This window comes from Symphalangus syndactylus, chromosome 15 (genome assembly GCF_028878055.3).
Source record: "Symphalangus syndactylus isolate Jambi chromosome 15, NHGRI_mSymSyn1-v2.1_pri, whole genome shotgun sequence".
Classification (NCBI taxonomy): Eukaryota; Metazoa; Chordata; class Mammalia; order Primates; family Hylobatidae; genus Symphalangus; species Symphalangus syndactylus.
Window position 1 is genome coordinate 25,233,905 of NC_072437.2, and position 17,907 is coordinate 25,251,811.

At 39.5% G+C, this 17,907-nt stretch overlaps 1 long non-coding RNA gene across 1 annotated transcript; it reads left to right on the forward strand.

Moving 5' to 3' along the window:
- The first annotated feature begins 279 nt into the window (after nucleotides 1–279).
- LOC134732601 (uncharacterized) lies at nucleotides 280–11,059 on the forward strand. Its single transcript, XR_010115910.1, has 3 exons — nucleotides 280–750; nucleotides 2,781–2,923; nucleotides 9,712–11,059. It is a non-coding gene; the product is annotated as an uncharacterized lncRNA (long non-coding RNA).
- Nucleotides 11,060–17,907: the final 6,848 nt, after the last annotated feature.

Genomic DNA, 17,907 nt, shown 5'->3' on the forward strand with positions numbered 1-17,907 from the left:
GGTGGGGCGAGAAGAGGCCCCGAGGTAAGCGTCGCTGGCGTTGATCTGAGACCTTAAAATGGGCAGCTTCTCCGTCTGGTAGTGGCCGGCCTTATTTTCAGGAATAACACCTGCACACTCCCGGGAAGACTCACTAGACCAGACTTTACACGGGTTGGCAGTTCCCTTCTCAGCAGGGGAACGTGGCTCCATACTGCTGTGAATTTCTACCCAAGACATTCTAACTGGTGCTCGGGTTTTATGCTGGTCCTCCCTTAATAACAAACTTGGTGCGTCCAACTATGCAACTATATTCAACCGGCGTCAATTAACCATTAAGCGCCTACTGTGTATCAAGCTCTACGTTCAATACACACTTTCTTTCAGCACTAGACAGTCCAGCCCTCAACCATGCAGTACTTACAACATAAAAAGGAGTTTAGGGATCACCTACTAAAAAAATCATTCTACTAATAGACGTTGAACTCCTAAATGTTCAAGATTTATTCCTTCCCAACAATGGTGGAAGATAAGAGTTAAGCTTACCTATATTTCATAAGCACTAATTTGTATGCAGATGTTTTGGGAAACTTTATTTTTCAAACATCTAGATGTTGCATTTAGTATTACCCCAGAACTAAATCTTTGCTCAATAACAACTTCTGTTTTTCAGATAGTGAAAAGATACACGATCAAATTGTTGTAACTGCCCTACCATAATCCCTAGACCTGCTCGACCTATTTTCCGAGGGGAGTGGCAATGTCTTAAAGGTGAGGACGATGCAGTGTGATTCCCTGGCCCAGGCCAGTGTGTCCCTCCCAGCTACACTACCGTATTCCACAGGTGTGCTATAATATTTCATAGCAGCCCACTTTCCCATCTGGCCTCTTTATGAAACCATGCACTTGTTTCTTCCTGAGACACTCTGTGGATGTCATCTATTTATCGGGGTGTCCCCTCTGCAGCCATCAGTGAAGATCCAGAGCTCTGTCAGGGATGCTAAAGCTTGCCCATAGGATACTATTTTCATTGTTTAGACAGGTGGAATTCTTCTCAATAAAACTTCCCTCCTCTGCTTCCTTTCCTGTTTTCAACTCTATAAACAACTTCAACCCGTGCCTTTCCTAATATGTAGGAGGCTATATTAGTAGAAAAGGTGTTGGGTGAGATGAGTCAGCTTCTTTAAAGCTTATTTGATTCTATTTCTTTTTCTCTCACTTGAGTTTGAAATCCTATTAATGGCATCACACCCCACTCCACAGCAAGAAACTGTGATAAAACAAAAACCAATAAAACCCAACAATTATTTTCTGAATGTGTATGGTTAATATACACATACCTCTGCTTTAGTTAAGTAAAACATCATTATACCTTTTTATATCACCTTATTGAAGAAGCTTCTCATTTCCTATAAAATTGCTTGATAGCACATGGATAAACATCAGCTTATTAGCTACCAAAATGGATAACCAGAATGCTAGTGGTAGTCTGTATAGTGGAAAGCACTCTCCTAGCCATTATTTCATTTGCTTCTCAGAACAACACTCTAAGGAGATAAGAGAAGTATAATATCCCATTTCAGAGATGAGGAAACTGAAGCAAGGAAAGCTAGGTGAAAGCAAAGCCAAATTAGAAACCGCTAACAGACCCAAAATACATTCACTGAAGAAGTTCAACAAACATCAACAACAGAGCCCATAATTTCCTCTCTCCCCTCTTGAGACCATTTGAGTCAAGAGGCAGGAAGAGACAACAGAATTGCAATAGAAAAATTGTGTTCTCTCTCCTCCTGACTTTATAGGCAAAGCTGAGCAATTCCACATCCTGCAGTATTTTGTCACTTCGTCTATTAGTTTCAAGAAAGAGGGAAAAATAGCAATAACAATCATAAAATGATTGTATAATTGTTAAATCACTTAGAAGAATTGTAAAAATAAAACGTACAATAAACATGTAGCAGCTACATTGCTAACAAAACGTGTATTTCCATAAATAAGTGTACTTTTAACACTTTTCAAAGAACATTATCCCCGAAAATCCCGTTTTGTTTTCAGTAAAATAGCTAATGAAGTGACTCCATTTCCTTGAGGTAACCACAAGGAAAACAATGCATTGAATCAAGGCAATTACACAGACAATTCAGGCATTTACTCAAAAATTCATATTTTAATAATAGGTAACTTTGGTCGTGTAAATACAGTCTGTCCCAGGTGTGGTCTCCCTATTACAGTTGTGGAACTTGGTGTGAACCTAATCAAAGCTCTTAAATCACACCATAAACAGGCTCCCTTATCTACAAGGGCAGACCTCACATTCAGGCAAAAATGAATAGAAACTTTCTAAAATTGAATGCTCTCCAGGTAAAAAGGCAAAACATACTTGCATTCAGCCTACTGTAGTTACTCCACGATGACACCAGCTGGCAATTGTTTCTCCCTAACAGATTGCAGCTACTATGATTCCTACACAAATCATTAAAATAATAAAAATAATGTTTTCAAAGCGCTTTCTTCTACTTCCTTTGCCAGTCTAGCAGTGAGCTTAACACTATCTGTGAAGCAATTTGTTCACCGAATTTTATGCCTTAATAAGCTTTACTACAATTATTTTCTTGCCGGATTCTTCCTCTGCCTTGACTTTAGTATACTTCCTCCCTGTTCTTCTGCAATATTCTTAAACCTGTTAACAACATCGCACTCCCCCAGGATTCAAACTTTTGATTAGAACAGTCCCCATTTAATCAAGTTCAATTGGGAAATAAAATTGCATCTCAACTTCTCCATTTTCCCTTTGGTGCCAGAAACTGCCTTGAGAATGTTGAAGAAACCCTGGAGAGATTAACAATCCAAATGATCACAGAGAATAGTTTTGGATCCCCTACGTTTGCACAGAGGAAGAGAGATATGAATGCCCTTCAACAGAGATGAAAATAAAACATATAATGTAAGTCATTGGCAGCATGACTCTCTCCTACAAGAATAGAAAGTGCTCTTGTATACTGAAATGACTTTTGTTTTTCAGTTTTGTAACAATCTTTCTCCCCACAAAAGCCCCTGGAGTAAGCAGTTTTGCAAATAACCAGCAAAGTGACAGCTTTCTTTTTCCTCAGGAAGTTAAGCAGACAGAGCCCACATAGTTAGAACCAATGGCAGAAAGAATTGGGATATATACTGATTGTGATATATTCCAGTTCACTACATGATTGTAACTTTGGGGTGGCCATGACCCTACATACCACTTTCCATAAAGTTCTATTATCTGAACAGTTCATTCTTTGCCTTACTGTATAACATCCACCGTAGATAGCTGCCTATGAGAATGAATGGAAACCATCTGTAGGTATAATGTATTCATTAACTCAGTATAGTGTAAGTAGATGCACTAATCTTTTCCCAATAGATATTCTTTTATTTCTTTGATAAGGACTTGTTGAGCATTTACTACGTACTGTATACTCTTCTGAATGCTTTAGATATGCTACTAAACAAGAATAAGGATCCTGTCCTCATGTAGCTTATAGTCTAACAGTGGAAAAATAAATTATAAAGAAGTAAACAAGATTCATTCATTCGATCCAAAGACATATATTGAGCCCCTGCTGTATGCCATGAAGTTTTAGGTATTTGGGACACACTGATGAACAATAAAGACAATAATTTTTACCCTCAAAAATTTAAATTCCAGCAGAGTAAAACAGTAGGGAAGAAGTCAGAGAGACAGTGGGAGGAAGGTTATGTCAGGCTTTGTGGGCCATTGTGAGAATTTGACTCTGAGAAATGAGGAGCCACTGGAGGATTTGAACAGTTTTAAAGGGTTCCTTTTGAGTGTTTTATTGAGAGTCAACTGTAAAAGGAAAAACACAGACGCAGGAAAACTGGTTAAGTGGCTATTCCAGTAATCAGGTGAGATTGATGGTGGCCCAGACAAGACGGGGTGGTTACAGAGGTGGTCGGAAGAGATCAGATTGCCTGCATTTCCAAGACAGAGCCGTCAGAGTTTCCAGACAGATTGAATGTGGGGTAAAAGAGGAAGAGAGGAGTCAAGAATGATGCCAAAGTTTGGGGCCTAAACAACTGAAAGGATGGAGTTGTCATCAAAAGGGATGTCCACTGAGATCATGACAAGTGCCAAGAGGGGACATAGCAGGGTGATGTGACAAAGAATTCACGGCAGGGTGGAGGAAATCAGGCAGGCCTTTCTACTGGAGAGTCAGAAAAGACTGTTGTTACATAGAGGCAAAGGGGCGAAGTCCTGAAGGATTAGAATGGTCTAGCCGTGCTAGGCATCCTGGAGAAGAGCTTTCTAAGCAGAACAATAAGCACAAAGGTCTGGAGCAGAAAAGAGTTTAGGGGGCTCCAGACAGACAAATGATAGAGAAACGAAAGAGAGAGAGGTTTGGGGTCAGAGCCATGATAGTGGGTGCAAAGTAGTCATTGAGGAAATGACAGGATTGATTGATACTAAAAGCTCACTGGGCTCCGTGAGAATGGATTAGGAAAGACAAAAGAGAAAGCAGGGAAATCAATTAGGAAGTAACTGTTGTTCTCCAGGCAAGAGATGATGGGGACTTGGGCTAGGCTGGCAATGGTGGGGAAAATAATTTACAGACATGAGTCCACAGGCCTGGTATGGAAAGATTTCACCTCTTTCATTTTCAAATAACAAAATGAGATTTTGCCTTTAAGATTCTATTGTCTGATACAGAGGGAAATGAGAAGCATTCAACTTACGTTAATTCAGTCACTTCTGAGTTAATCTCTGTATCTTTGGAATAAATAGTCAAATTTGTGTTTCTCCCCTCCCCTCCCCTTTGCTTTCTCCTGCAGTGAGCTAAGCCCTTTCATACTGGCTAAGGGAACTGTGGTCTGCAGGGGCGTTTCCTTTTCCTGCTGCTCCCCCTCACCCCCTCCATGTGCAGTTATTCCTACTTGGTCGCAGGTGCAAGCCTAGATTTCTGCTGGGTCTTCTGCTGCCTTGTTAGAATCTAAGCTGTCATGTCCACATGCTCTACATCTTCCTCCACTGAACTGTGAGGCCACTTCTGTCTGCCACCTCAGCTCTTCTGTGGCCTTTTCTCAAGGGCCTGTTAGCATGGAAACCAGTGATGTTTAACCCCATCAGATGGAGCACTCATTTTTATTGAACAAATGTTTTGAAGTAATCCCTTTAATGATCTCAAGTTAAGCATCATAGATAATAGAATTTACCTACACACAATTTCTCAGAAATTAACATAATGCTCTAATTGTAATGTAAATGAAACATGAAAAGAAAGTAATTAATAAAACACTGTGTATTGCACCGTGTAAATGCTGAGACCTGACTACTGTAGACAACATAAAGAAGTTCTCAGATGCTTATGTCTTTTAACTATCTCAAGTTTGGACATAAGAGAAGTAAGAGCAGAAGACATTCCTTTCAAGAAGAAATTAAAAGAGCAGAGGTGTTTGTGGACACCAGAATTAAAATTAGTGATAGGCTAAGTAAGAATAAATCTGACTTAAAAATTGACATATAAGAAAAAGAAGAGAAAAACCTTAGTTGAAGCAATCACACACCCAAATTATAGACTTCGAGAGTGAAGAAATTGGGGAAGTATAATGTGCCCCAATTAAGTAGGCTTTTAAAAAAATGTCAGGTCAAAATACTTCTCTATAACATAAAATATCTCGGTGAAACCCCGTCTCTACTAAATATACAAAAAATTAGCCGGGCATGGTGGCGGGCGCCTGTATTCCCAGCTACTTGGGAGGCTGAGGCAGGAGAATGGTGTGAACCCAGGGGGCGGAGCTTGCAGTGAGCCGAGATCACGCCACTGCACTCCAGCCTGGGCGACAGAGCGAGACTCCATCTCAAAAATAAAATAAAATAAAATAAAATATCTCAAAAAACATAACTTCTATCTTGAAATCCTACTATACATCAAAGGGTAATCCAGTTTCTGAATGTAGGGCAATATTGGCAAGTCACATGAATGCAAGACAATTCTATCATTGCCCCCACCAAATAAATGCCAGTAATAAATAAATCATCATGAGGTGCTGACCAAACACCAAACTGCAGACTATAAACTCTTTCCTAGCCATTAATTCCACTCCTATCGAGTATCTAGAAATCCCCCTGTCTTTCCTCTGTCAAAAAAAAAGCCAGTTTGGAAGACATAAAAAGACTAAGAACACACTTTTCCTCACTGTCCTTATACTTTGGCTCTTAGTAAAGGCACATTTTAGAATTTTAAAATGATGCCATTTTTTTCCCTTTGAAAAGTCTGATTTTGAAACCATTTGAAATCAAAGTAACATAGTAAGTGATAGTACTCAGATTTGAACCAGGTAGTCTGATTCCAGAGGTAGAAAGAAGTGATTGCATCCAAGATGGATGTTGGAAGTCAAATCAACAGGATTTACTGAAAGATTGGATAAGAGGAAGTGAACAATGGATGAATCAAAGATGTTTCTCGGCTGGACGCGGTGGCTCACGCCTGTAATCCCAGCACTTTGGGAGGCCGAGGCGGGCGGATCACGAGGTCAGGAGATCGAGACCATCCTGGCTAACACGGTGAAACCCCGTCTCTACTAAAAATACAAAAAAATTAGCCAGGCGAGGTGGTGGGCGCCTGTAGTCCCAGCTACGCGGGAGGCTGAGGCAGGAGAATGGCATGAACCCCGGGGGACGGAGCCTGCAGTGAGCCGAGATCACGCCACTGCACTCCAGCCTGGGTGAAAGAGCGAGACTCCTTCTCAAAAAAAAAAAAAAAAAAAAAAAAGATGTTTCTCGGGGTGTCTCTTGAGCTCCTGGAAGCCTGATAGTTCCATTTACTAAAAAGAGGAAAATGAGAGAGAAAAGTTAGGAGGTATTGAGGGTGGGGAGCAGCAAGGGTGAATTTTGAGTTCTGCTTTAGATGAGCTAGGTTTAGTTCTGCTAATGAGACAGCTAAATGGAGATATCAAATAAATAGCTGGATATAGGATCTAGATTTCATGCAATAATTCTGGACAGGAGATTAAAATGTGGTGGTTTTAATAACATAGGTAACATAATAGCAGTGAGTGCTCAATAAATATTTGTTGACAGAATCTGTAAAAGACCAAGTAAGCAATTACCATGGTCCAAGAGAGAAATGAGACCTCAAACAAAAGGAATAGCAATGGAACAGAAGTGTGTACATTTGAGAAATATTCCAAAGGTCAAATCAATAGGATTCAGTGACTAAGTAGGAAGGGGTGAGAGAGGAAGAAATTGAGGATGACTCAAAGTGTGCTAGCTTGGAAAGCTAAGTGAATGGTAAGGTCATTAATATGGGAGGCAAAACAGATGATTGGGCATGAAAATCAGTGTAGATGACTATTCTTTCTCTTAGCAAACTAAAATGTTAGTGTTTTTCAAATGGCTTTGAGCTTCAAAATGTTTACTTACATTTTAAGAAAGCAAACTTTAAAAATACACTTTAATTTGTCTACAGCAAGACAGATAACTTTAGTTTAATTATTACCTTTGGAAAAAAAATCCTAGGTAGAAACACATTTGGTAAAAACTATTTTCTCTTTCCTAATGTTTTATATCACAAATCAGGATGTAATCCTCCTCTTTTCTACATTGGCCATGGATTTTATTTTTTTCTCTCTCTCTTCATATATGTGCATACTTTTCTAATCATAAGAAATCCAATGTCTAAAGCAGGCTCTGAGAGATATTTTAGGTAATTGTTCTTTGCTCCATTAGGATGGCCTTTTTCAACAGCACAGAAAGACAGATGATCCAGAAGCTTCTAAGAGCAGCTTTTAAATAGGACTCTCAGTTTTTTAGGTACTTACCACACTGCTTTGCACTTAGTAGGCATCTGAATAAATGTTCTTTGAACATGTTAAGAAGTAAATATGTTCTCCTTTTAAATTGCCAAAGAGTTTTCACAAACTACCTTGCTAACATATCCCGAGCTTCAAAACCCTCACACTTCTTGCTTACATTTTATCTAAGGTGAAGTAAGCTTTGAGTCCCTTGGCAAATCGTTCAGTGTGTTCCTACTACTGATAACAACCTTTTTAGTATGACCTTTTGCCATCATTTAAACCAATGTTCCTAGCGAAATGTCTGTTGAATTATACCACACAAAAGCAACATTCCATTACATATATAACACACACACACACATATATATATGAATATACATATTCACTTATCAAAAAGACTGGTCACCTGGCCGTGGAAGCATATTAGCTACCCGACAAAATTATTTTTTGCTACCTTATAATGGTTATTAAATAGAACCTTTTTATCTTCCAAACCTGTATAATTACTTCTCTTTTTTTTCCTCTAAGAGATCAAGCAGTAAACACTTATTGTCCTGAGAGCATGTTCGTAAAGCTTTGGGTTCTGCTTATGATTGTTCTAGTTTTCTATTTTATCAAGAAGCATATTCTTAATATTTTAAAAATCCACAATTTAATGTAGGCATAAATCTTCGTACCCAAACCCAAGTCAAAGTCTTACATATAACTTCGGCAGTGTGTATTCATTGTTATTCAATTAATTAATATTAGTATTTGTTTTTAAAATCACATTGTGAGGCTCATGGCTTTTTATCTAATTAATTCTTAATTGTACTCCAGACACTCAAATTCCATATACTTTATGCACAAAAAGTCATTTTGAAACAATTGCTCTTTCATTTTTCCTCCTTCCATGCACTGTAGATGTCTACTGATCACTCTTTCCCATGAATTGCTCATTTAATGTTAATTCTCCCCAATTGTTATTAGTTAAATGTTCTTCTTGTGATTTTATAAGGCAATAATACATCATTTAAGTGTCTTACTCTAAGGTGTTGTCCTCATGTAGCAAATGCAAAAACATCTCATTCCCCCGAAAAAAGGAAATTGAAACATCTGTCTTTCTGGGTCTTTTTTGTGAGTTCTATTTGCTAAAAGCGCAAAATGGCAGAGCCAGATAAAATGATCATGTGCCTCACATGATGGTTATTTAACCAAATCAAGCGTACCACCCATAGGGGAGTGTTTGCTTGCGGAGAATAAAAAAAAGTGCTACCAGGTCTTTGACTACTGCTCTTCCGTGGGTCTATTTTACCAGCTCTTGCTCTACCACTTTATCTCTGAATGTTATCTGTCTAGATCATCAGCTCCCTCTTCTCACTCTACTGTGCTCTAATGGCAAAGACCTTGCCTCCCACCTTACCTTCCCACCACATGCCAAACACACACAGAGACACACAGACACACACACAGAGAGATACACACACACACATGCTCTTTCTATTCCTGGTGGCCTTCCATGAGGAAAACTCTTCTCCATCCTCTCTGCCTGATGATTCAGCTTGCCCTTCCACTCAACTGAAATAGCTTCTCTTCTGTATAGAGATTTCCATAATCCCTCTATTCCAGGTAAAGTTAATTATTGCCTCCATTTATTCAACCTTACTACAATTATGTAGCTCTATTACATACTGTTTATTTAAATTGTGTTTAAATGGCTGACTCGTATGAAAGTCTGTGAGCTCTTTGTGGGGAAGCACTATTGATTATTGATATCTGTATTGATCTGAGGCAGGCAGAATTCCAAGATGAGTCCCAATGACCCTTACGCTTGCATAATCGTATCCTGTTGAGTATGGGCAAAAACTGTGATTATGTTATGTTATAGGGCAAAAGGGATATTATCCTGGTTAGACATGACCTAATCACATGAGACCTTTAAAAGTAGAAAATTGTCTTCAGTTGGTTGCAGGGAAGACATTAGAAAGACACACTCCTGTGTATAGCCATACCACCCTGAATGCAACCAGTCGCGTCTGATCTTGTCAGCTAAGCAGAGTTGAGCCTGGTTAGTACTTGGATGGGAGAAAGACACACTTATGCTGACCTGGAAGAAGAGCAATAATCATATTGTGAACTGTCTATGGGGGCCACATAGCGGAGAACTGCCGGTAGCCTCTAGGAGCTGAGAGCAAGCAGTCCTTGACCAACAGTCAGCAAGAAAACAATAACTTCAATCACGCTGCTTCGAGGAACTGAATTCTGCCAAAAGCTGAATGAACTTGGAATCAGGTTCTTCCTCAGCATCTCCAGACAGAAAATCAGCCCAGATAACACCTTGATTTTAGCACTGTGGGACCCTAAGCAGAAAGCTCAGCCATGGCATGCCTCGGCTTGTGTCCTACAGAACTGTGAACTAATAAATGATTTTTTTAAAGCAATTACATTTGTGGTAATTTGTTATGTTTCAGTAGAAACTACACACTAGTGCAGTGCCTGGTACATAATAAAATATTGGCTGGTCAGTTATTGGTTGGTTGATTCGAATTAATGAATGAGAGTATGGAAGGAAGGACAGAGTAAAAAGAAAGAGAGGAGGATGAAAGAAATACGCTATTTAGAAAAAAAGGTTTGTATTTTGGCCCATTCATACAAATGAATTTTGAGAGAATGAGGGGACATTTTCTTGGAATGATTGATTGGGCTTTCTAGCTGAAGAAATGTGGCAGACCTATTATGCCTGTTTAGATCAGCTTTTTCTGCTCATGTTTCCTAACTTCCATTCCATTTCTCATCCCTAATCATTCCTTGACCCTGTTGTCATCCTTACCCTGACTCCAAATTGTCTGGTTAAAAAGAAAAACATAGCCCTAACAGCTGTCAGCTAGTAGCTGGCCTAGTTGCTACCAGCTAGGCCACAGTGTTTTCCTGTTGAATATAAACAGCTTCACATTAGTTCAGCATCAGGTGAGAACTCACCATAATTATAAAGTAAACAAAAAAGACCACTCCGTAAACTTGCCTGAACACAGTTCAAAACAAAGAGACCGTGCAACCACAAAACAACCAAACATCTTCCAAAGAAAATGCATGACAACTGCTTCCTTTCCAATGTCAACTCTAGCTCTGCTCTATCCCTCCTGCCCCTTAAATAAAAAATATTAAGATACCCATTCACCTAATTGGCCTGCTTTCTGACAGATCCCAATCCAGACCCCTGCTTCTTTGAATCCTCCCCCAAATCACTTAACACAAGCACAAATCTTAAAGTAAGCTCCTCCTAACTCCCTCTTTAAAAGACAATTTATGGTTCCTCATGGCGTGCAGTCTTTTTAACTGCAGAACGCAATAGACTCATCTTTGCTTGACTACACTTATTTTCCTGGAGGTCTCTTCTGGCTTCGTGGGCCTCCACAGAGGTGAGGATATCTATGCTAGGCACGTCTTGGATGCAATGTCATGAGTGTTTATTGATTCATTGTTGGGGTATGTCAAAGTAAAAATAGCTGAATCTAAAAGTTTGCACAAATCATCATATACCCTCTTCTCTGAAGCTGAGGACACTTCAGACTTACCTACAAATGCCAGTTCTCAGGAGCTGGTTTCCACAGCCCAACAGTGACCCCAGGAAAGTGACAATTGACTATCACAGTGGTGACTCTGGATCGAGTCAGGATTGCTGCTAATCTCATCATGAGTCACTGTCCACATTCTGTTTTCCTTGCTCCTTCCCGACTCCTGAGCCCCCAAAACCCAAGTGCACAAACATTGCTTGGGCACTGTCCTGGTCCCTGTTCCCAAGTGGTAAGAAGGGTAGAAATTCCTTGAGTAAACTGCAGAATACATAAAGTATGTAGGTTTGGATTAAGGCCAAGCACAAGAGTGTAATTGCTGTTATTTTTATTTGAGGTGAGACTTAGACTATAACTGTAGGCTTTTCTAAGAATAAAGACTTATGATAGAATCAGACAGGTAAAAATGTGATTAATAGGACTTAAGATAGGTAGGTGAGTTAGGTTCAGATCTGACTGACAATCAAAGGCTTGCTCCAGGTAAGCATACAAGAAAAAAGCTGGCATGGGTGGGAAAGGGTGAGTCTTTGGGTGTTTATTGCTCTAAACCAGAGATTTTCAACCTTGGATGAGCAATGGAATCATCTTGGGAGCTCTAAAAATTCCTAATATCAAGGCAACATTGCAGATCAATTAAATCAGAATCTGGGATCCAGGCATCAGAATTTTTAAAACTCTCCATGTGATTCCAATGTAAAGCCAAAGTTGAGGGCCACTGCTCTAAACAAGACTTTGGCTCTGCTTCTGGCTGGCCCTTCTTGCTTGTAAAAGGCCCAGGCTGTTCTAAGTAGATGCTGATTGTTAAACTGACTGTTGATTCCTCAAAGAATCAATGCAATGGCTTTGTTCCTGGTGGATAGCAACACTGCGTTTTGAGAATCTATGGGCTCAGTAGGAAAAGGGTGATTGTTTCTCTTGGGTGGGGTATGGATTTCTCCATGGCCTCATTTTTTTTAATTAAATTGAGGAGCTGGAGCCTGGAAGCTTGATGTTCCCAACACATTATGGACTACTCAGGGGCAGAGTCTATATCTTCCTCTTCTTTGGATTAGTATTAATGCATAGCTCAATAACTGACACATATTAGAGGCTTTTTGTATAATTGAATGAATGAATGATTTTTATCTGGGAATCTCATTTTCCTGTGTCACACCCAATAGGACTATAAAGGATAGGTTACCATGTACAGTTGCCATAGGTTATTTGAGCTCTATGATCACTCCTTTTCACTCTTCTTAGAGCTATGTATCAGGGACTCCCAGACCTTCCTATCTCCAGCCTCAACTTCTCCCTTTATGTAAGCACCTGCATGTAGCCAGCTCCCCTCTCAATATCTCTGTTTGGTACTTTTACTGATAGCACCAACTCAACATGTTTATAACAAACTTCCTGATCTTTCTCTTATGGATGCCCCAAGTCAATGGCAAAACCATCTTAAGCCAGAAACCAAAGAGTCATCCCTGACAATTCTTCTTTCTCACCACTCATCTTCAATCCATTTTCAAGTTCTATGGATTTTACCTCTAAATACTTCTCAAAACATTTTTTATTTCCATTAGCATGATAAGCTAAGCTACCATTATCCACTGGTTTGGTTCACAATTCACCCTAACTGGTCTCCCTGCTTTTGTGTCTTACACTTTGAAGTCATAATATTCTTTTCATACATCAGATCATGCCAGTCCCCTGTTTACAATACTTTAATGACTTCTCATTGCCTTTAAGAAAATGAATCACGTCTTGAACATGGCCTTCAGGGTCCTTCCCATGCCCGCTTTGCTCTCCTATAGTCACACTGGTCTTTGATTTTCTAGAATGAACCATGCATATTACCTCCTGCCTACAGACCTTGGCATATGCAGTTTCGCTCTTGAAACACGACTCCCCCAACAATTCAACAAGTGAATTTCTACTCATCCTTCAGATATCAACTCAAATGTTACTTCCTTGGGGAAGTGTTTTTTTTTTTTTTATTCATTCTACTACTATGTTGGATTCTTCTGTTATGCAGCACATTCTCTTCTAGCACCATGTACCTTCATTTCATAGCATTTTAGCTTTCTTCAATTATACATTTATTTGTATGTTATTTGATTACTGTGCATCTTCTTTACTAGACATATGTTCCAAATGTCAGCAATGATGCTTTTACTCATCACTGGAACCCCATGGGCTAGCATGGTATCTGGCATACAGTAGGCACTCAATAAATGTTTACTGAATGGATAAATCTAGACTTTCTGAATATCCTTGCCCTGCTTACCTTGAAAGACAACTTTCACTGTATCTTGATGTACATATATTAGGGAGACTGACATTTTCCTTTGGATAAGTGACAGCCAATGTATATATGGACAAAGGATCAAAGGGTGTTTGAAAAAGCCTTCCTAAGTTTTAAGGATGCCTGTTTGTTGTGTCTTGAAGTCCTCTATCCCTCTGTGATGGCCCTTTGTGCCTAGGTATATCATCAGCCCCTATAAACTCTCTAGAATCCCTTACTCTTTTAGAAATGGCTTAGTACAAATGTCACTTCAGGACTAGAGACCAATTTTTTTTTTTTTTTTTACCATGTCCCCAATAACCTCTATGGGGCACCAAGAATAACAGCAGTTTCAGCAAAGAATTTTTCCTCTAAAGGAATTTGCTCAGTGTTATCTAAAATAGCAAAAGGAAGCAAGTTTGTGTAGCACCATATGCTACCAGGTTATAGTCATAAGTAGTACCCCTTTGCTGTGTTCTGCGACAAGGAAGGCATGAGTCTACTTTCCGTGTTGGCTCAGGCTGAACCTCTCTCCTCAATTCCTTGGGGCTTCCCAAATTCTGTCCCCAGACTATCTATTACTACAAAGGGCAATAAATAAGCATCCTGAGTGGTCTGGGGTCAAGCTTAAAATGGCTTGTGTAAATAGCAACAGGACCCATTTTATCTTAAAAACTTCATGCCAATGCTTTGTTTCATTTCATAACACATTCCAGAATACTTTAATTTTAAGATGTTTTGCTGACAACTCTTGGATTAAAAATGATACCCCAAAGTGGTATGTTTATCTTGTAGTTTTGCATAACCCTTGACACAGCTCTCTATCATATACTATATGTAGGTGGCTTTACCATGTAAGCCATGTACGGTGAAGTTATCGTATACAGTCAGCACTCAATATCTGTGGGTTCTGCATCCGTGGATTCAACCAATCTCGGTTTGAAGATATTCCAAAAATATATTACATCTGTACTGAACGTATGCAGACTTTTTTTTCATTATTTCCTAATCAATACAATATAACAACTATTTCCATACCATTTATATTATATTAGGTATTAAAAGTAGGTCGGAAGTGGTGGCTCACACCTGTAATCCCAGCACTTTGGGAGCCCGAGGCGGGTGTATCATCTGAGGTCAGGAGTTCGAGACCAGCCTGGCCAGCATGGTGAAACCCTATCTCTACTAAAAATGCAAAAAATTAGCCAGGTGCAATGGCAGGAGCCTGTAATCCTAGCTACTCAGGAGGCTGAGGCAGGAGAATCGCTTGAACCTGGGAGGCAGAGGTTGCAGTGAGCCTAGATCGTGCCATTGCACTCCATCCTGGGTGACAAGGCAAGACTCTGTCTCAAAAAAAAAAGTAATCTAGAGATGATTTAAAGTGTACAGGTAGATGTGCATAGCTATATGCAAATTCTACAGCCATTTTATATCAGGGACTTGAATGTTCATGGATTATGGTATCCACAAGAGGTTCTAGAACCAATTTTCCACGGATACTGAGGAACAACTGTATATTTATTGTTTAACATTAATTATATCATAAATACACAGTGTACATAACACATAGGTAGAGTTTTAAAATCCACCACCCAGCTCAAGAAATAAAATATTATGGCCAGGTGCGGTGGCTCACATCTATAATCCCAGCACTTTGGGTGGCCAAGGCAGGCGGATCATCTGAGGTCAAGAGTTAGAGACCAGCCTGGCCAACATGGTGAAACTCTGTCTCCACTAAAAATACAAAAGTTAGCCGGTTGTGGTGGCATGCGCCTATAGTCCCAGCTACTCAGGAGGCTGAGTCAGGAGAATTGTTTGAACCCAGGAGGCGGAGGTTGCAGTGAGCCGAGATCGTGCCACCGCACTCCAGTCTGGGCAACAGAGTGAGACTCCTTCTCGAAAGGAAGAAAGAAAGAAAAAAAGAAAGAGAGAGAGAGAGAAAGAGAAAGAGGGAGAGAGAAAGTGAGAAAGAAGGAAAGAAAGGCAGATAGGACCCTGTTAGCTCCTCCTAAATTTCCCTTCCCTTTCATACTTTCTTCCACATTCCAGAGGTATAAAGTTCACCTCTTGAACTTTTTGTTAACATTCTCTGATTTCTCTACGGTTTTAATACTATGCATACATCTCTCAACAATACATTGCTTTATCTGCTTTTTAACTTTACATAAGGGGACTCATCCTATATATATTCTTCTGTGATTTGCTTTTCCACTAATCAATATGTTTTTGGGATTAGCTATGTGAGTGTATGTAGCTGTTGTTCATTCATTTTCTTTGGGATCCTGTTATTTCCTTCAAGCAGTGTCTCAAATCTGAATTTCTCTTCTTACCTCTTGCCAGGAGACACAGGGACCATATGAAAACAGAAATGTGTACAAGTATAAGTATCTATCCTTTTCAAAAGGGAAGTATGTAAACTACCTCTAATTACCACCTCAGGTTACTTACATTTCCTGATTCTTGAATAATTTGCATTTGACAATTCTTTTTAAATTTTAGACAAAGATAACAGCATGGACCCATTCCATTCATAAAAAAAAAAAAAAACCTTCAGATTGTCAATTTTGCTGTCTTTCACTTCCATACAATTGTATTTTGTAAATACATTTCCAAATGGAAGAGTACCTGTTGTAACTTAGTAACTGAAATCATAAATAGTATTCTCACCTGTAATCCCAGTGCTTTGGGAGGCCAAGGCAGGAGGATCACTTGAGGGCAGGAGTTTGTGACCAGCCTGAGCAACATAGCAAAAGCCTGTCTCTTAAAAAGCTTAAAAAAAAAAATAGCTGGGTTTGATGGTGCATGCCTATGGTCCTAGCTACTTTGGAGGCTGAGGGGGAAGGATCACTTGAGCCCAGAAGTTCAAGGTGAGCTATGATCATGCCACTGGACTTCAGCATGGGTGACAGAGTGAGACCCTGTCTCTAAAAAATAAATAAATAAGTAAATAGTATTATCTAAAGGAGTTCTGTATTACTTTTTCTTCTTGCTTGTTTTAGAATGATATTAGCTGTTAAAATGTATTGCCAAGTTTACCTTTCAATGTTGTACTATGGAAAGGAAATATTACCTACAAAAGAGCTTTATAAAAAATAACTCGTGAATTATAAGAGAAAATGCAGGTTAAAAAACTGTATTTGATGATCCAAGCACACATTATTTCATTAGTGTTCCATTAATGTTTACTCAGCCTCTGCTAAGGATCTGGGTGAGACACAGAAATGAGTAGAACAGGATCCCTGCTTAGGAAGGGCTCCCACACTCTAGCAGAGGGAGACTAACCCATGTGGCTGTAAGACAAGGCAGTGGTTGAAGCAAAGTGTAGGAATAGGAATTAAAAAGAAAATAAATTCCAGCCAGGAAGTCAGAGAAGGCTTAAAGGGAAAGGTGGCATTTCAGCTTTGAAAGATTAGTAGGATTTTGACAGCAGCGTGGAACAGAGATGATGGCAGATACTAAGATTGAGAGTGTGTAAGCACAAGGGTGTGGAGGTAAGAAGGGACAAACAAGGTTCAGGAAGCAGTGAGTGGTCTCATTCGACTACAGAAGACAATAAAGGGAGTAAATCCTATTTTTAAATATTTTTTTACACTGTTTCTTCTTTGGGTGTCTCAGTGGGTCAGCTCTCTCTTATCTAGTGCCCAGCCACGTGTTGATGTAACACACACACACACACACACACACACACACACTATCTGACCTTTTCAATAATTTGGTTGGAATTACAGATAAGGGAATGACACCATGCATCCCATAGTAACCCTTCCTTAAAATCCTTATTATACCACCCTTTTCCTTCAGAAGTTCCATGTACCATTTAGCTCCACACTTCTGCAGGCCCCTCAGCATGAACTTACCCTCCTCTTCCCTCTCCTATCCCCCTGCTGGCCATTGCCTCTGTAGCCTCCTATCCCTCTACTAGATTTTTCCTTCTGAATGTCTCCTTTTCTGTTTATCATGAAGAGCCACCTGGCTTTCCATTTCTCCAGTTTTTCTCCCCACCCAGCAGCAAGGAAGAGTTCATTGCTTCCAAAAAAAAAAGAAGAGGAGGAAGACAAAGAGAAGAGAGAGGAGAAAGAAGTAGAGAAGGGAAAGAAAATGAAGGAAAGAAAGAAAGATAAGGAAAAGAGAGGGTAAGAAAAATAAGAAACTCCTTCCCTAGAAAAATAGTAGGGCAAGGATACAAAATCTTATGCTTTACATTTTTCTCTGAACTAGTCACAAAACTTTATGTAATCTTCAGCCATACCAGCTGGAGCAGTAAGACAATGTAGAGGAATTGGAGGTCATCAGGTTCCTCAAAGTATCAAACAATATTCATTCATA